The sequence below is a fragment of the Oncorhynchus masou genome, chromosome 31 (genome assembly GCF_036934945.1).
Source record: "Oncorhynchus masou masou isolate Uvic2021 chromosome 31, UVic_Omas_1.1, whole genome shotgun sequence".
Taxonomy (NCBI): domain Eukaryota; kingdom Metazoa; phylum Chordata; class Actinopteri; order Salmoniformes; family Salmonidae; genus Oncorhynchus; species Oncorhynchus masou.
This window is the reverse complement of record NC_088242.1, coordinates 29,240,767-29,261,252: the sequence shown is the minus strand read 5'-3', so window position 1 is coordinate 29,261,252 and position 20,486 is coordinate 29,240,767. Positions and strand designations below refer to the sequence as shown.

General features: G+C 43.0%; 1 long non-coding RNA gene across 1 annotated transcript; it reads right to left on the bottom strand.

Annotated features, from left to right (window-relative positions):
• Window positions 1-5,903: 5,903 nt before the first annotated feature.
• On the bottom strand, window positions 5,904-13,632 carry LOC135523761 (uncharacterized). The gene is made up of 3 exons (XR_010452866.1): window positions 13,202-13,632; window positions 10,777-10,986; window positions 5,904-7,708 (listed from the first exon to the last, which is right to left on the bottom strand). It is a non-coding gene; the product is annotated as an uncharacterized LOC135523761 (long non-coding RNA).
• Between the last annotated feature and the right edge of the window lie 6,854 nt (window positions 13,633-20,486).

Sequence of the window (20,486 nt, the reverse complement as noted above, 5' to 3'; positions counted from 1 at the left end):
GACCATGCTGGTAATTTATGAACATTTGAACATCTTGGCCATGTTCTGTTATAATCTCCACCCGGCACAGCCAGAAGAGGACTGGCCACCCCTCATAGCCTGGTTCCTCTCTAGGTTTCTTCCTAGGTTTTGGCCTTTCTATGGAGTTTTTCCTAGCCACCGTGCTTCTACACCTGCATTGCTTGCTGTTTGGGGTTTTAGGCGGGGTTTCTGTATAGCACTTTGAGATATCAGCTGATGTACGAAGGGCTATATACATAAATTTGATTTGATTTGACATAAATAACACTTTCAAGATAAACTGGTTGAAAAAATGTTTGATCAATACTGATTCAATATGGTATTTCATTCCAAATAATGTGTTTAATAAATTGGGAGGTCTTCAATTTTTACTGCAATGTAATTATATTCCTGAAAGATTACCTGCTAAACTGGCTAGGTTTCACCAACAAGCTTTAATTGCCTGGAAAACATGTTTCCTGCACAATTTTTCCCCACATAAAGCTCTTTTGTGGAATAATTCTGACATAACTGTAAGTAATAAGTCACTGATCTACCATGTTTGATGTAGCAATGGAAGTTGATTTTTGTATTATGAATTTAAAAAATAAATAAATAATAATAATACATTTAAAAAAAGTTTCGCAGTGGGAGAAAGTATAATCCCAGGTTGCGGTTCAAACACTTAAAAGACAAACCTTATCCACTCTGCCTTCTAATTAAGTGGACACTTTTGATGACGTATAATGACGTCTGACAAGTATACACTTGCAGGGCGAGGGAGGAAGGGATGATTTTTAAATTCATCACTCGTTCATCTCGCGATGATTGTTTTCAGCCACCGGTAGTTTGTGGGTGTTTCTATGTGCTACAGTCAACTAAGAGCGCATGTCTACTTATATTAAATATATCATTATTCATACTGTATGATAGATAGTTAGCTAATTCTTTTGCCTACGTTAGCCTGCCTAGCTGGAACTTCTGAAGAAGGAACATGTTTTATTTCTACAATTTCCAAAAGAAAACGAGACATGTTTGTGCAGTTATGTGCATTAGTAGCACAATTTATAACTTATTTGTATTCGTTTTTACTTACGTTGACTTCTCCATTAATGTTGTTTTTACGTTTTCGCTGACTTGTCTAAGCGGATCTACAATAGTCGCAAATGTAATTTTGGGGAGTTTCATGCCTGGAGTGAACATAATTATACACTTGCAAAGCCGACTAAAAATGGGGGTCGAGGGGCTTACGTTGCAAACTGCCCTTGCTTGGCTCATCATTTGGACCATCCTCCTAGATGGCGACGGGGATTCCCCCAAGGACAAAAGGCAAGGGTAAGTGGACAAGGATGTGTCTTTAGTGTTTGGACCAAAGCCTCTGTGAGTAAAAAAAATAAAGGTCTAGGATTAAGGGACTATCTAAAAAGTGTGAGAAAGTAAAGTAATAAACCGAAAATCTCTGGTACTGGTTGGAAATATAGGAACATTTGATGAATCTATGGAACAATGGAGTAATTACACAGAACGTTTGGAGTATTTTGTGTTGGCAAATGGAATTAACGCAGAAGTAGTTGTGCCAACATTGACTGTTATGGGAGGAAAAACATTAAATCGACTACGCAGCCTAGTAACGCCTGAAAAACCTGGTGATAAATCATACGATGAAATTATGACACCTTTTTAAGCTACTTTATTCTCCCAAACCACTGATAATCACAGAGAGATTCTGGTTTCATAAGAGAAATCAAGAGGAGGGGGAGTCAATCTCACAGTTTGTGGCTGTATTGAAACAGTTATCTGAACATTGAATTTGGGCAATCAATGAGTGACACTATACGTGATAGGTTAGTGAGTGGTATGTGCAGTGAGGCAATTCAGAAGCGCCATTTGACTGAGAGTAACCTTAACATTGCAGAGAGCAATAGGAGTGAGTATGTCAATGGAAATGGCAAATAAAGACTCACAGCAGCTAAGTGCATTGACCCAAGTGCATAAGGTGTCTATGGATTTAAAAAGCAAGGCAGTAGGTGGCAAGCCATGCTATCGCTGTGCCATGCTATCGCTGTGGGAAACCAGGTCACCAAGCAGAGGAGTGTTGGTGCAGAGGTTGTGGAAAAAAGGTTCACATCGAACTTGCATGTAAAAACAAAAAGACACAATCAAACAAAAGTACTGAACAAAGGAAAAGCCACTTCAAGAAGTACAAAAAGAAAGTTCATAAAATGGAGCACACAGAGGATGAACAAAGTGGTACCCTGTCTGAAGGGGACGAATGTTTGCATGTTTTGTCGATTTCAGACAATGGACACAGATACTGGGTGACACCCCTACTAGATGGAAAAACAGTACGGATGCAAGTGGACACTGGAGCAGCTATATCTTTGCTGAGGCTGTATAGAAGGAGAAACTACATCACCTCACACCACAGCCCACAAAGATGACACTGAAAACATAAAATGTTGAGACTGTTCCAGTGAGAGGAAGTATGATTGTTACAGTGGAGCTCAACAAACAGAAGGTAAAGCTACCGCTCTACATCGTGAAAGGTAACCATCTCGCTTTGCTAGGATGCACATGGCTGGAAAATGTCAAACTAGCAGGAAATTCACATGGTTGCAAAACACAAAACTACAAAGGATATTGAGGAAGCTCGCAGATGTGTTCAATGGAGAAGTTTACATATGTATATACAGTTGAAGTTGGAAGTTTACATACACCATAGCCAAATATATTTGAACCCAGTTTTTTGCAATTCCTGACATACTTCAATATATCCACGTAATTTTCCTCCCTCATGATGCCATCTATTTTGTGAAGTGCACCAGTCCCTCCTGCAGCAAGGCACCCCCACAACATGATGCTGCCATTCCCGTGCTTCACGTTTGGATGGTGTTCTTCGGCTTGCAAACCTCCCCCTTTTTCCTCCAAACATAACGATGGTCATTATAGCCAAACAGTTCTATTTTTGTTTCCTGAGACCAGAGGACATTTCTCCAAAAAGTATGATCTTTGTCCCCATGTGCAGTTGCAAATCGTAGTCTGGCTTTTTTATGGCGGGTTTGGAGCAGTGCCTTCTTCCTTGCTGAGTGGCCTATCAGGATATGTCAATATATGACTCGTTTTACTGTGGATATAGATACTTATGTACCTGTTTCCTCCAGAATCTTAACAAGGTCCTTTGCTGCTGTTCTGGGATTGATTTGCACTTTTCGCACTAAAGTACGATCATCTCTAGGAGACAGAATGCGTCTCCTTCCTGAGCGGTATGATGGCTGTGTGGTCCCATGGTGTTTATACTTGCGTACTATTGTTTGTACAGATAAACGTGGTACCTTCAGGCATTTGGAAATTACTCCCAAGGATGAACCAGATTTGTGGAGGTCTAAACATTTTTTGGGAGGTCTTCGCTGAATACTTTTGATTTTCCCATGATGTCAAGCAAAGAGGCACTGAGATTGAAGGTAGGCCTTGAAATACATCCACAGGTACACCTCCAATTGACTCAAATTATATCAGTTAGCCTATCAGAAGCTTCTAAAGCAATTACATCCTTTTCTGGAATTTTCCAAGCTGTTGAAATGCACAGTCAACTTAGTGTATGTAAACTTCTGACACACTGGAATTGTGATACAGTGAATTCTAAGTGAAACATTCTGTCTGTAAACAATTGTTGGAAAAATTACTTGTATCATGCACAAAGTAGATGTCCTAACCGACTTGCCAAAACTATAGTTTGTTAACAAGAAGTTTGTGGAGTTGGTGAAAAACAAGTTTTAATGACTCCAACCTAAGTGTATGTAAACTTCCAACTTCAATTGTAGTCAGCAGCCTCTAATGTGCTAGTGTTGGCTATTTAACAGTCTCTTGGTCCCAGCTTTGATACACATGTACTGACCTTGGCTTCGGGATGATAGCAGGGTGAACAGGCAGTGGCTCGGGTGGTTGTTGTCCTTGATGATTTATTTGGCCTTCCTGTGACATCGGGTGCTGTAGGTGTCCTGGAGGGCATGTAGTTTGCCCCCGGTGATACATTGGGCAAACCGCACCATTCTCTGGAGAGCCCTGCGGTTGTTGGTGGTGCAGTTGCCGTACCAGGCGGTGATACAGCCCGACAGGATGCTCTCAATTGTGCATCTGTAAATGTTTGAGGGTTTTAGGTGCCAAGCCAAATTTCTTCAGTCTTCTAAGGTTTAAGAGGCGCTGTTGTGCATTCTTCACCACACTGTCTGTGTGGGTGGACCATTTCAGATTGTCAGTGATGTGTACACCGAGGAACTTGAAGCTTTCCTTCTTCTCCACTGCAGTCCCGTCAATGTTGATAGAGGGGTGCTCCCTCTGCTGTTTCCTGAAGTCCATTATCATCTCCTTTGTTTTGTTGATGATGTGCGAGAGGTTATTTTCCTGGCACCACACTCCCAGATCCTGTACCTCCTCCCTGTAGGCAGTCTCGTCATTATTAGTAGTCAAGCCTACTACTATTGTTTCATCTGCAAACTTGATGATTGAGCTGGATGTGTGCATGGCCATGCAGTCATGGGTGAACAGGGAGTACAGGAGGGGGCTGAGCACGCAACCTTGGGGTCCCCAGTGTGGAAGTGGTGTTGTTTCCTACCTTCACCACCTGGGGAGGTCCGTCAGGTAGTTCCACAGGGCAGGGTTCAGACCCAGGGGTTCAAGCTTAATGATGAGCTTGGAGGGTACTATGGTGTTGAATGCTGAGCTATATTCAATGAACAGCATTCTTACATAGGTATTCCTCTTGTCCAGATGGGATTGGGAAGTGCGATTGTGATTGCATCGTCTGTGTATTGGGGCGGTAAGCAAATTGAAGTGGGTCCAGGGTGACAGGTAAGGTAGAGGTGTTATGATCCTTGACTAGTCTCTCAAAGCACCACATGATGATAGAAGTGAGTGCTACGGGGCGATAGTCATTTAGTTCAGTTACCTTTCTTTCTTGGGTACAGGAACAATGGTGGACATCTTGAAGCATGTGAGGACAGCAGACTGGGATAGAGAGAGATTGAATATGTCATTCTATTTTTACGAAGACTGCCTAGTTAAAATAACACTGGGAAAGCCCATTTAGAAGATTTATTCAGATTTGTATAGCCAGCTTTTTGATAGAACCAATGAAACTGTTTTGAAGTACAACACTTTCCCTAATTCCACAGCTGTTAACTTTGTAAAATGCTGGCAGTAGGCTATAGCCTATACAGAAACATCAAGGCTTTCCTACATGTTACAGAGCTGTTAATTAGCATGTTTCCAATCACTGACTCACCTTTCCACAGTCATCTCTGTGTTCTCAGCAACGGCTACAGTGTGTACAGTCTGTGAGACCTGGGGACTGGACGTGTAGGCCTCTGCCACTTACTCAATATCTGCTCCGGCCTTTCATCTGTATTTCCAGCACCCAGAAGACCCTCCTTTGTATGAGAGCTATATTCCACCTGAGCCTAAGCAGTGATCGTAACTAGTTCTCTTGTTGTGACGGTTTTCAATGTGTGGCGCAGTAGGAGAGAGAGGTGTATAGCTGGTTTAATGTTAACTGATGATGTTTGGAGGTGAGGCCCGAGGCTGTGCTACAAGGCCCGATAAGGCATGCTTTACTGCAAACCCGTTACTGAAAAAAGTCATGAATTTCACATGTGAAGTGTTCCAAAAACCCATGTTTTAATGTGAATTAGCTACGTCTTGTGGTGGTATAGAAGACAGCACCAAAAGTGAAAGTATCAGGTTAGTCCTAAGGTGTGGCCTTTGTCATTTTATAGATAGTAGGCCTAATTGTAGTAAAGTCAGATATGATATCGGCCCAGACAGTTATTGGAGTGTTACATGACATTTTAACTGTTGACACGATGCACTCAATAATTTATGTACTAATAACAAGAAGAATCACAATGTACATTTTAAAATTCTTTATTGTACTTACTTTTATTAGCACTTAAACATTAAGTAATGCTAAACTTGTAAACAAACACATTGCTCCTGTAACAACTACAGCTCAATATAAGATAAAAACACTGCTTGTTTCACTCTAAATTAATTATAATCAAGTACTGTACAGTCAGAGATGGTATAACTACGAATAATCACGAATCACCATTTATAAGGTGACCTATTTCTACAATACTGCATCAATACTGAATCTGGTCTCAGGGAATTTTGTGTTATTCTGTACTTAAATCTGAGATGCATTTGGTATGGTTACATAAGACAGATGGTTACTCAAGGCAAAAATGAAAAGTAGGGTGGTTGGTCAGGCATATAATGCGAAGATCTAGCAACCCAAATGTTGAAAGTTTGAATCTCATCAAGGACAACATTAACATTTGAGCTAATTAGCAACTTTCCAACTACCTACTACATTTTAACTACTTTGAAACTACTTAGCATGTTAGCTAACCTTAACCCCTAGCCTAACTAACGTTAGCGAGCGAGCTATTGGTAGCCAACTAGCAACCTACCTAGAATTCATAACATATCATACATTTTGATAATTCGTAACGTATTGTACATTTAGCAAATTCATGACATATTGCACGTTTTGCACATTCGTAACATATAATACGAATTGTAATTCGTAACAAATCATACGAAATGGGTAATAGACATCCACTAATTAATACATTAAAAAAACATTATTTAACCTTTATTTATACCATACGAAATGTATCATATCATACTATATGGGGTGTCTCGGATTGACATACAGAATAATGCGAAATGCTCTTAGACAAGGTTGCAACACCACTTTTTGCTTTGGCACAGACTGATTTTCCTAGTTAAATAAAGGTTAAGAACAAATTCTTATTTACAATGAATGCCTACTGGGGAACAGTGGGTTAACTGCCTTGACCAGGGGCAGAACAACTCAGCTCGGGGATTCGATCCAACAACCTTTCGGTTACTGGCCCCATGCAACCACTCGGCTACCTGCTGCCCCAGTAGGCCTAAATGTTTTGTGCTTATTGCAGCAGCAGAGGGCACTCTCTATTGGTCTGTCCCGTTCCAGTGGAAAGCAGAGCTAAACGAAAACAAGTTTGGAACTTCAGAACTTTTCCTGTGGGGTCTTAAAGGAGAACAGAGAGAGGTTTGAAATTCTGGACATGAAAACATACCTTTCAATGAACAAGATACAAAACTAAAGGAATTTCTAATGTATGTTTTTATACAAAACACACAACATATAAAACCTATCAGCTCTTTCAGGTTAAAATCACATGAGAAAAATTGTGTAGATCTGTTTTTGTCCACCTTGGAGTGGTTTGTGTTCTCAGACCGAGTCAGACAGAACAGCAGCGCAGAAACAAGGCTCCCAGTGCTCTGTTCCTAGTGCATTATTGTCCTGTTTACAACTACTGCTGAGTAGTCTTAATGACTTCTGCCATTGCTCATCAGCCTTTATACACACATGGATTCATCAGGATGGTTGCATAGCAGTCTGTCTGTCCCCTCCAAACTACATTGTTCAGGCAATACCAATACTTTAGAGAGCATCCCTCCTTCCTTAGTTCCTCCCTTGAATTTGCTCTTTCCTCCCTTCCTTGAAGGGAGGGAAGGGTGCATTTTATAAGTATTGCCACTGGGCCACTGTCCCCTACTCCTCAGACAGCCTGTAAGGGTTGGACCCGGGAGCCCTGGTATTTAGGCTTTCCACAGCAACAGCAGTGAACGCAGGATAGAACAATCATAAACAGGAAAGTGGCTGGAAGGAGAGAGAGAGAAAGAGAGATTTAGCTTTCTAACATTATTACAGTACCAATCAAAAGTTTGAACGCACCAACTCGTTTTCCGTATTTTTATTATTTTCTACATTGTACATTGTACATTGAATAGTGATGAATAGTGATGAAACTGACTCTCACGAGGACCACCACAGGAAAGCAAGACCCAGAGTTAAGTTCATTAGAGTAAGTTCATTAGAGTTTCCAGCCTCAGAAATTGCAGCACAAATAAATACTTCACAGAGTTCAATTAACAGACACATCAACTGTTCAGAGGAGACTGTGTGAATCAGGCCTTCGTTGTTGAATTGCTGCAAAGAAACCACTACTAAAGGACACCAACAAGAAGAAGAGACTTGCTTGGGCCAAGAAACAAGAGTAATGGAATCTAGACCAGTGGAAATCTGTCCTTTGGTCTGATGAGACCAAATTTAGATTTTTGGTTCCAACCACAGTGTATTTGTGAGACAAAGAGTAGGTGAATGGATGATCTCTGCATGTGTGGTTCCCACCATGAAGTATGAAGGAGGTGGTGTGATGGTGTGGGGTTGCTTTTCTGGTGACACTATCAGTGATTTATTTAGAATTCAAGGCACACTTAATCAGCATGGCTACCATAGCATTCTGCAGCGATATGCCATCCCATCTGGTTTGCGCTTAGTGGGACTATCATTTGTTTTTTTTTTATCAGGAAATGACCCAAAACACACCTCCAAGCTGTGTAAGAGCTACAGTGCCTTGCGAAAGTATTCGGCCCCCTTGAACTTTGCGACCTTTTGCCACATTTCAGGCTTCAAACATCAAGATATAAAACTGTATTTTTTTGTGAAGAATCAACAACAAGTGGGACACAATCATGAAGTGGAACGACATTTATTGGATATTTCAAACTTTTTAAACAAATCAAAAACTGAAAAATTGGGCGTGCATAATTATTCAGCCCCTTTACTTTCAGTGCAGCAAACTCTCTCCAGAAGTTCAGTGAGGATCTCTGAATGATCCAATGTTGACCTAAATGACTAATGATGATAAATACAATCCACCTGTGTGTAATCAAGTCTCTGTATAAATGTACCTGCACTGTGATAGTCTCAGAGGTCTGTTAAAAGCGCAGAGAGCATCATGAAGAACAAGGAACACACCAGGCAGGGCCGAGATACTGTTGTGAAGAAGTTTAAAGCCGGATTTGGATACAAAAAGATTTCCCAAGCTTTAAACATCCCAAGGAGCACTGTGCAAGCGATAATATTGAAATGGAAGGAGTATCAGACCACTGCAAATCTACCAAGACCTGGCCGTCCCTCTAAACTTTCAGCTCATACAAGGAGAAGACTGATCAGAGATGCAGCCAAGAGGCCCATGATCACTCTGGATGAACTGCAGAGATCTACAGCTGAGGTGGGGGACTCTGTCCATAGGACAACAATCAGTCGTATATTGCACAAATCTGGCCTTTATGGAAGAGTGGCAAGAAGAAAGCCATTTCTTAAAGATATCCATAAAAAGTGTCGTTTAAAGTTTGCCACAAGCCACCTGGGAGACACACCAAACATGTGGAAGAAGGTGCTCTGGTCAGATGAAACCAAAATTGAACTTTTTGGCAACAATGCAAAACGTTATGTTTGGCGTAAAAGCAACACAGCTCATCACCCTGAACACACCAACCCCACTGTCAAACATGGTGGTGGCAGCATCATGGTTTGGACCTGCTTTTCTTCAGCAGGGACAGGGAAGATGGTTAAAATTGATGGGAAGATGGATGGAGCCAAATACAGGACCATTCTGGAAGAAAACCTGATGGAGTCTGCAAAAGACCTGAGACTGGGACAGAGATTTGTCTTCCAACAAGACAATGATCCAAAACATAAAGCAAAATCTACAATGGAATGGTTCAAAAATAAACATATCCAGGTGTTAGAATGGCCAAGTCAAAGTCCAGACCTGAATCCAATCGAGAATCTGTGGAAAGAACTGAAAACTGCTGTTCACAAATGCTCTCCATCCAACCTCACTGAGCTCGAGCTGTTTTGCAAGGAGGAATGGGAAAAAAATTCAGTCCCTCGATGTGCAAAACTGATAGAGACATACCCCAAGTGACTTACAGCTGTAATCGTAGCAAAAGGTGGCGCTACAAAGTATTAACTTCAGGGGGCTGAATAATTTTGCACGCCCAATTTATCAATTTTTGATTTGTTAAAAAAGTTTGAAATATCCGATAAATGTCATTCCACTTCATGATTGTGTCCCACTTGTTGTTGATTCTTCACAAAAAAATACAGTTTTATATCTTTATGTTTGAAGCCTGAAATGTGGCAAAAGGTCGCAAAGTTCAAGGGGGCCGAATACTTTCGCAAGGCACTGTATTTAACAAGAAGGAGAGTGATGGAATGCTGCATCAGATCACCTGACCTCAACCCAATTGAGATGGTTTGGGATGAGTTGGACCACAGAGTGAAGGAGAAGCAGCCAACAAGTGCTCAGCATATGCGGGAACACTGTTGGAAAAGCCTTCCTCGTGAAGCTTGTTAAGAGAATGCCAAGTGTGCAAAGCTGTCATCAAGGCAAAGGGTGGCTACTTTGAAGAATCTAAAATATATTTTGATTTGTTTAACACTTTTTTGGTTACTACATGATTCCATATGTGTTATTAAATAGTTTTGATGTCTTCACTATTATTCTACCATGTAGAAAATAGTATTAAAAAATGTTTTTATTTTAAATGGAACGAGTAGGTGTCCAAACTTTTGACAGGTACTGTATGTAAACAGAGACTATTTTGTTGCTCTGCCAATAACAGATTGAAATGTTGCATGATAAAATTCATTACTGATTACATTAGTGTAGTTCTGATCACTGTAATTCAACTCATGTGGTTTTACCCAGTTATCATTGAAACAGTCACTATGACATACTGTATGTAACATGTTACAATAACTAAGCACTAAGCGAGGCTGAAACAGTTGAGTTCTGGAACTGCTTTATGCTCCTTTCAGGTCTACCAGAGGTATCCGAGGGTTGGGGCTATGGACTGGCATGTGCCTCGACTCACCGACGAAGAGGATGATTATGAAGAAGGCCCCCAGCTCCAGCGAGTTGGCCTGAGGGAGGTTCTGTAGTTTAGACCACACCTTATTTAGGATGTCCAACACCTCCTCCCTCACCTCCATCTTGGATTCCCCTGGTCAAGTCACACACAGAGGGAGACTGGGGATGGATCCAAATAGCTTTGGGGTAATGCTTTGAACTTATGGCACAGCACCTAAGGGGAGGATTAGGGTACAAAGACATGGAGAGAATTAGAGGATGTTTGCATCACGAGAGATTGTTGGTGGTGCTCATGCACGCATGCATACACTTTAGGCACACACACACACTTCCTATAAGAACTTTCCTGAATGATATCTTTCATTCCTCACATCTATAACTGTGAACCTTTTGAGTGTTTCTTTAGGTAAAAGACAGTATTATGCGTTTACATGAAACTCGCCCTTGACAAAATAGCCCTTTAACCCCACCCTAACCCCTCTAGTCAACTATGCAATTTGTTCTGGAAGCTCTACAATTACTCTCCACCATCTATGTTTTATGTATATTTATATCATTCTCTATATTTTTCAAAGCCTGTATGCTCATGCATTACATCTCACCCCTCTAATCAGGCTGCTGGTGTGTGCGTGTGTGCGCGTGCGCGTGCGCGTGCGCGTGTGCGTGTGTGTGTGTGTGTGTGTGTGTGTGTGTGTGTGTGTGTGTGTGTGTGTGTGTGTGTGTGTGTGTGTGTGTGTGTGTGTGTGTGTGTAGTCCTGGTGTAGCTGGAACTGTCCATACTGTCATTTAATTATAACCCGTCCAGACTATTTCAGGATTGGCATTTCAGACTGGGCTCTGTCATCAGCTACAGCAGCTGTGTGTGGGCTATCCAACGCATGTTGATACTAGACTCAAATGTGTGTGTGTATGTGTGTACAGTACATGCTTCCTTTGCACTTATCTAGTTCTCTAATCACTTATCTTTGTGAGAAGCTGCTCGGCACTGAGGCCAACTACCCAGTTACACCACTGTATCAAATATCTGATGCAGCAACACAACAATCTGCCTGTGTACTGTTTCCTCTACTGTTACAGTAACTTACAGACTAACTGTCTGGGCAGTCTGCTCACTGATCTCCCTTATTGTTTCTTAAACGGTACCATCCCTGTACGAAGATGTTTATATGGAATTATTCACTATACTCTGATATTACAAGTAGGTTGTGTTCCCATCTCCATCACTAAGCTTTCCATCATTTTTTCCCATCAGACGCCTCACAAGTCCTCAACTGGCAGCTTCATTAAATGGTATCTGCAAAACACCAGTCTCAATGTCAACAGTGAAGAGGCGACTCCAGGATGCTGGTCTTCTAGGCAGAGTTGCAAAGAAAAATACATTTCTCAGACTGGCCAAAAAAAGAAAGAACAAAATGGGCAAAAGAACACAGACACTGGACAGGAACTCTGTTGACGTTGAGACTGGTGTTTTGCGGGTACTATTTAATGAAGCTGCCAGTTGAGGACTTGTGAGGCATCTGTTTCTCAAACTAGACACTAATGTACTTGTCCTCTTGCTCAGTTGTGCCTCCCACTCCTCTTTCTATTCTGATTAGAGCTGGTTTACGCTGTTCTATGAAGGAAGTAGTACACCTCGTTGGTGTGGCTGGCTTCTGGGTTGGATGCGCGCTGTGTTAAGAAGCAGTACGGCTGGTTGGGTTGTGTATCGGAGGACGCATGACTTTCAACCTTCGTCTCTCCCGAGCCCGTACGGGAGTAGTAGCGATGAGACAAGATAGTAGCTACTACAACAATTGGATACCACGAAATTGGGGAGAAAAAGGGGTAAAATTAAAAAAAAAAAAATAATAGACTGACGAGTTTCAGAAGAAAGGTCTTTGTTTCTGGACAGTTTGAGGCTGTAATTGAAGCATTTTGCAACACCCTCAATAACATCTGCGTATGTTATGTGTATGTGACCAATAAACATTGGATTTGCTAGGGTAACTCTGAGGAATGACCTGCTGTTTCTCTCCCCCTCTTCTCTCTCTCTATGTCTGTCTATCTCACTCTATCCTACCCCCATCTCATTATTTTCTCTATCCTCTCCCCCCACCCTGTCTCTCTTCCCTTTCTCCCATTCAATCTGTCCTGGGCCCCTCTCCTGGTTCATGTTACTTTAGGTGAATGTCTGAAGAGACCCTAAAGGTTTCACTGAAAGACAACTTTATTCCCGGAATATCTGCAATGCTGAAAAGTTCTGAAAGTCATATTCAAACATATACTGTTTTCATGTAACAAGCAATTGTTAACCACTACAGTTTGTATTTTATCTTAGCAATTGAACATGTTAATGTCCGACAGACATGAAAAAAAAAACAAGTGTAAACGATATACAAAGAAAATAAAACATCACTGACAGGGCAACTTTACTGTATCAAAAATCTTACCTTTGGGAGTGAATGAGTTTGGCAATGTATCAGTCTCTCCAACTTCAGTACAGAGTTTATCCACTTCTCTCAACGTTTCTCAAATGTCCATTAAAAACTCTCTCTTTCACCATCCCCCTCTTCTTATTCCTATACCTTGTGTGGTCTCCTCTACGCCGTTTCACCTCATCTAATTAGCGTGTTCCAGTTTTCCAGACTGAAAGATTTTACTTTGTCCTTTTAAAGGTTCTGTATCTTTAGTTCACTGGGTTGTCAGTTGTCTGTATGGCAGTTTCCAGCAGTTTCTCTCTTTTAAAAGTCTGTGTTCACTTACTGCTTCTTTGTGCTGCTCTCGTCTTCTGAGAGAGTCTGTGTACCTCCTCTACTATGCTCTCTCTCCTTAGTCTTTTGCACTGGCAGTAAGTCTCTCCCCTCCCCTCTGCCTCCACTCCCCCTCCGTCGCTCTCTTCTGGCGCCGTCTTTCCACACTCATTCACTCTCACTGTTTTTGTTGTTGTTTTGTTTTCCTCACACACCCCCTCTCACTCTACACCTCTCTCTCCCTCTCTATCTCTGGGGGCCAGCTGCTCTTGTTGCCCTGACTCCTTTTTTTGTGTTTGGTCACTGTGGAGACCAAGCTCCTTTTACCGCATGAGAACAAGGGATAAGGGATGTGTGTGTGTTTGTGTGTGTTTGCATGTGTGTGAGCATTTGTGTGTGTGCATGTTCCGTTCATCTGGTCGTCTGCCAGCTGACACACGCATTCCTCAAGTGCGGGACTGTGTGTGTGTGTGTGTGTGTGTGTGTGTGTGTGTGTTAGTTATTGATTTCATTAGTCCCCTTGCACTTCTCAATGTCAGCATGATACTTTAGTGAGTACTGCAGTCTACGACCATGGATCTAACAGCACCCCAGTCAGCTCCAAGAAGCACAGTGAAGGTGGAACTGTTTTCCCCGAAAAAAATGTGTATTTTACCACAATAAAAGCTCCCCTGTGTTCCTCCTTTATTTACTGTTCCATCTGATGTATTGGAGGTGTGGTCTCCTTCACTACGGAAGGGTTCCAGTAAGAATGGAACAGAGAACAATGTGGCTTCTCCTCTGGTCTGTTTGTGTTTGTTCTCTGTAATAGAACCCTGAGCTACAGGGAGTGAGGGGTGTGTGTTGGCCAGTCAGAGGCAGACCTTTTCAAAGAAAGTATCCAAATGTTTATTTGGATCCCCTTTTTAACTTCTATTGTTGTTAAATGTGGGAAAATGAGAAAGAATGTTAAGCGGGAAAGAATTCCCTATATGTCAATTTTTAGAATGTCTCCACTGTTCTTAAATGCCTGTTTGTTCTATGCATTTCCCTTTAAACACAGGATTACATGACCATGGTACTAATTGACGTAGTACATCTTGGCACTTTCTCTGGCAAAGCCACAGAATGAATAATGCTCTCTCCTCTTCTGCCATTCTCATCCTTTCATAGCGTCACGTCGTTATGTCATTATTAAACCCACTGTCACCCGATAGCACAGGGAGAGGTGGTGTGAATGTGGCTATTCCAACGACCGGAACACTAACTGTATGTGAGCCTGTTTCTGCCATCCTTCATGGTAAATACTGTTTTCGGTTCTGTTTGCCTACTCACTGTGCTGTTACGTAACTAATTGGAAGACGGACACCGCAGCTCAGTGGAAAGAATAGATGGAACACTTTTCTCGCAGACCACCAGCTATAGAAGAAAGTGAAGGGAGAGAACGAGAGGTTTCAGGTAATGCTAAATACTGAAACCTCAATTCAAATTCAGAGATATTACAGACAGTTGTAAGGATCCACAGCGGAAAGAGTGGGGTTGAAAGGTTCAATCGAGGTAACAATAAAGATACAGAATGCTCATTCAAATTCATGGTCATCACCGACAACAGCCAATTAGTTGTAACAATGCAGAGCAACAATAGGCTGATCTGCATTGACCTCTGTGTGATCAGGTCAGTTTGGGGCAGGGTGAATGGAAGCCACAGCAGCAGTAGCAGCAGATTGTTGAGTTGAATCAGTATCATCCAGGCTTTTGTCTGGGCCAGACCGTGGCGGTTACACGATACCCTCTTAACTCTTTAACCCCTGACGCAGTCACACACACTGGGCCTCTGAGACGTACTGCCCAGGCAGGGTGCGTGTGAGAATGGAGGGGGTGCTGAGGGGATTCTCTGTGTGTGTGCATGAGTGCAAGTACTAGTATGCTTCTGTGTGTGTGTGTGTCCAGGGTGGTAGAAGGAGGCCAGTGAGGTGGGGGCAGGGTTGTATAAAGCCTGTCTTTGTGCAGGTGGTCCTGGCCCTCTCTAGCTCCTCTGAGTCTCCAGTCTGCTATGGACAATGCTGTCCCTGTATGCAGAGCCTGAGTCCAGAGTCTGGTCTATACCAGAGCCCGAGTCCAGAGTCTGGTCTATACCAGAGCCCGAGTCCAGAGTCTGGTCTATACCAGAGCCTGAGTCCAGAGTCTGGTCTATACCAGAGCCTGAGTCCAGAGTCTGGTCTATACCAGAACCTGAGTCGAGAGTCTGGTCTATACCAGAGCCTGAGTCCAGAGTCTGGTCTATACCAGAGCCTGAGTCCAGAGTCTGGTCTATACCAGAGCCTGAGTCCAGAGTCTGGTCTATACCAGAGCCTGAGTCCAGAGTCTGGTCTATACCAGAGCCTGAGTCCAGAGTCTGGTCTATACCAGAGCCTGAGTCCAGAGTCTGGTCTATACCAGAGCCTGAGTCCAGAGTCTGGTCTATACCAGAGCCTGAGTCCAGAGTCTGGTCTATACCAGAACCTGAGTCGAGAGTCTGGTCTATACCAGAGCCTGCTGAAGTGAATTTGGTTCCAACTGTAGCCATCATGGTGATTAATGGTAAAAAACCAAATGGGCTCAACGCTCAGGCTTCACCCAAAGTTGTGAGGATGATTTGGAACCAGACACACCCAGCCCACGTAGGCCAGAAACTCTTCATGAAACACGGAGCATAAGGAGGAGGATAATAGTATGATCAAATGTACATACTGTATACTGTTACATCTAATAGTAGGGTAGATTCCATTGCTGACTCTTTTAGCACTTCTCTCTCCTTCCAAGTCCCCTTCCTTCCTTACTTGGGTATCCTTTCCTCTGCTGTATAGAGAAATAGGCAGAGTGGGCAGGGTACATGGCTACTTAGTAAAGTTTTGTCTCATGTTGTATTAATGACGCTGTGATGACAGTCAGGATTCAGCCAGGACTGTTCGAAAAGCAGGTTATTGGTTGTATAATCTATTAATCATGTATGAATATGTAATAAAGTCTGAATCATAATGTGAGGAAGTGTCACCTGTGATCTGTTTACTCATGGTGTCAGTGTGACAGTCTACCAGGCTGTTACTGTAGGAGTCATGTAGCCGGTACTGTGGGGTAGAATTGAGAAGTGTCACATCCTGTATAGCCAAGGCGCACACACATACACAGACGCACTTCTCTCCTTCCTTCCTTGCTGTGGTACCCTTTACTAGGGAGGGTGGGAGGGAGGGAGGGAGGGAGGGAGGGAGGGAGGGAGGGAGAAAAAAAGAAGCTCCTCAGGAACAATCCAGAAACACTAGACAAGCAAGCATAAGAGGAGAGTCACCCCCCCCCCCCCCACCAGAAGGAGGAGGCACAGCGGCAGGAGAAGTTGAAAGCACTAGAGGAGAAGAATGGCTCCCCAGAGAAGCCAGCAGAACAGCCCACCCCAGAGCCTGGTTTCAAAGACTAGACATAACATAGTAAATGTAAATCCAGGACACTCAGGGCTTTATTTTAACAAACCTAATGCACCCCTTTTTATGGTATCCAATTGGTAGTTACAGTCTTGTCCCATCGCTGCAACTCCCGTATGGACTCGGGAGAGGCAAAGAAGGAGAGCCATGCATCCTCCGATACACAGCCGCACCAATGTGTTGGAGAAAACACAGTACACCTGGCAACAACTTTGTCAGCTTGCATTGCTTCTGGCCCACCACAGGAGTCACCAGTGTGAGATGGGACAAGAACATCCCTGCCGACCAAGCCCTCCCCTAACCCGGACAACGCTGGGCCAATTGTGCCCCGCCCCATGGGTCTCCCGGTCACGGCCGGCTGCGACAGAGCCTGGACTCGAACCAGAATCTCTAGTGGCACAGCTAGCACTGCAATGCAATGCCTTAGACCACTGCGCCACTCGCGAGGCCTTATGCAATGGTAACTCGAAGCGTGGGCGGTAGTGCTATAGGTTCAGGGGTGTGTCAAAAATAATTTTTGCTATTTTCACTATTACAATTAACGACCTACTTGCTGGCATTAGCTCTAAAGGGCTGGGTTTTGATGAGTAAACAAGTTGTTGGTGTGTCGAGGCTTGGCCAATCAGAACGTGCTCTATAGCGAAATATGTGGTTGCTTCAAGTTATTTATTTATGGTCTTCTATGTATTCTCTTGGAATCAACTCCAATGTCATTGTTAGCCCATTATAGTTTGTTAAATGGCTTACAGAAACAAAATAACTAAATGTAGACCTATATTTGCTAAATAGGTTAACTTGAACCCATTTGCAGTCCATATTGTTCTAAGTTATTGCATGGCTTCAATAGCATTCACACTGATATAGGGGCTAGGTCTACTGTAAATTGCAATATGTCTGAGCATGGGCATGCCAAACGTTGTAAATGAGCAAGATTACATGAATTATTGATAAGGCCTAAAAAAAGAGCACAAATAATTCTAATCAAAACAACTTGTTTTAAATGGGCTATGTCACACTTACAAGCACCATCATTTCTCCCCGTGGGCATGTAATATTAAAACAATGCAGACTATGGAGAGTTTAACGGACATCCACACTTTTCACAGGAGCTGGTACAAAGATCCAATATAAAGAGAAAGGGAGAATGTCCACTCACCGTTGTACTGCTCCCAAATAGGCCTGTGTTTTATGAACAGAATAGGAAACATCTTACAGATCACATCGCATTCACACATCTCCTAAAGTTGCATTGCAAGCATGGCACGGACGTTGTCACCATGTCACGTTCTGACCTTAGTTCCTTTGTTTTGTCTTTTGTTTTAGTCTGGTCAGGGCGTGAGTTGGGTGGATTGTCTATGATAGTTTGTCTATGATTTTCTATTTCTGTGTTTGGCCTGGTATGGTTCTCAATCAGAGGCAGCTGTCAATCGTTGTCCCTGATTGAGAACCTTATTTAGGTAGCCTGTTTTCCATTGTGTTTTGTGGGTGGTTATTTTCTGTTTAGTGTTGTACCTTACAGGACTGTTCGGTCGTTGTTTAGTGTTTTGTTTTCAGTGTTCATTAAAATATTTAAACTATGAACACTTACCACGCTGCACCTTGGTCCTCCTCTCCTTCCCCAGACGACAAGCGTTACACACCATAACATCAGGAAGGTGAATCATTCTAATAAGTTTTTTTGTTGTAAAAAAAACAAACAAGAACAATAAATACATTTAAAATGTAATGGTATCATAAAACTCGGCAGGATAAAAACAACAAGCGTTTCTGTTGAACCAGCCTTCGGTATAGTGGGCCTAAGGGAGAGCTTGGATTTTGAACATATGAAACGAAAATCCAGAAATGCTTACAGGTTACAGATAACTTCGAAACACGAGGTTCGTGTGTTCACAGAGGTTCTCATCCCTCGTTTCATGATGGGCACGTAGCCTACATTGTGGAGGGGTTTTACACACGTAGCCTACATCGTGGAGGGGTTTTACACACGCAGCCTACATCGTGGAGGGGTTTTACACACGTAGCCTACATCGTGGAGGGGTTTTACACACGCAGCCTACATCGTGGAGGGGTTTTACACACGTAGCCTACATCGTGGAGGGGTTTTACACACGCAGCCTACCTCGTGGAGGGGTTTTACACACGCAGCCTACATCGTGGAGGGGTTTTACACACGCAGCCTACCTCGTGGAGGGGTTTTACACACGTAGCCTACATCGTGGAGGGGTTTTACGCACGTAGCCTACATCGTGGAGGGGTTTTACACACGCAGCCTACATCGTGGAGGGGTTTTACACACGCAGCCTACCTCGTGGAGGGGTTTTACACACGTAGCCTACATCGTGGAGGGGTTTTACACACGTAGCCTACATTGTGGAGGGGTTTTACACACGTAGCCTACATCGTGGAGGGGTGTTACACACGTAGCCTACATCGTGGAGGGGTTTTACACACGTAGCCTACATCGTGGAGGGGTTTTACACACGCAGCCTACATCGTGGAGGGGTGTTACACACGCAGCCTACATCGTGGAGGGGTTTTACACACGTAGCCTACATCGTGGAGGGGTTTTACACACGTAGCCTACATCGTGGAGGGGTTTTACGCACGTAGCCTACATCGTGGAGGGGTTTTACACACGCAGCCTACCTCGTGGAGGGGTTTTACACACGCAGCCTACCTCGTGGAGGGGTTTTACACACGTAGCCTACATCGTGGAGGGGTTTTACACACGTAGCCTACATCGTGGAGGGGTTTTACACACGTAGCCTACATCGTGGAGGGGTTTTACACACGCAGCCTACATCGTGGAGGGGTTTTACGCATGTCCAAAACGGGACCTGCAATGGCTAAGATAAATGGGAATGCCAGCTTACTGTTTTACTCCTCTCAAACATTAGATTTTAATATAGCTTGGGTGAAGAAAATGTATTTCCAAGCTGTCTCAGGAGCCAAACCCTTTATCGACAGTCTTGACTACTTCGGGATTGCATTGGGAAGACAAAAAAAAGCCTTCATGGAAAGGAGGGGAGGCTATGCTTGGTTTTGAATCAAATAAAGCATAAAGGGAAAAAACATTTGATTTATGTTTCTAAATATAAGTGTACATGCACCAAAAGCACATTATGCTACTCTTGTTTCATACACATATGGTCAGTGTGCGTCACGGCTGGATAGGCTGCTTTTCCATTGTCAAAAAGCATGCCATAACAAACAGTGTTACCTCTAAAACCAGCTGGTTTGGTCTTAAATATCACTATCAGCGCTGCCTGAAATTTGCACTTTGGGTCATGTTTTTAAGGACATGCCTAAAATATTTCTACCTTGCCCATCTGAGTGCCAGCGAGCTGATATAAGACAGGTAAATTGCCAAACCTGGAGTTAGGACTGGAAAATGCAAGTGTCCCAGTTTTTTACATGACGAAATTACAAACTAACATGCGTTTGTCACCATTTTAGGACATTTTAAAGACAAGAAAATGGTGCCACCTTTACTTTGAATCAAGTATGTCAATTGGGTACTTTTTTCCGCCACTGTGGTTACATAAGACAGA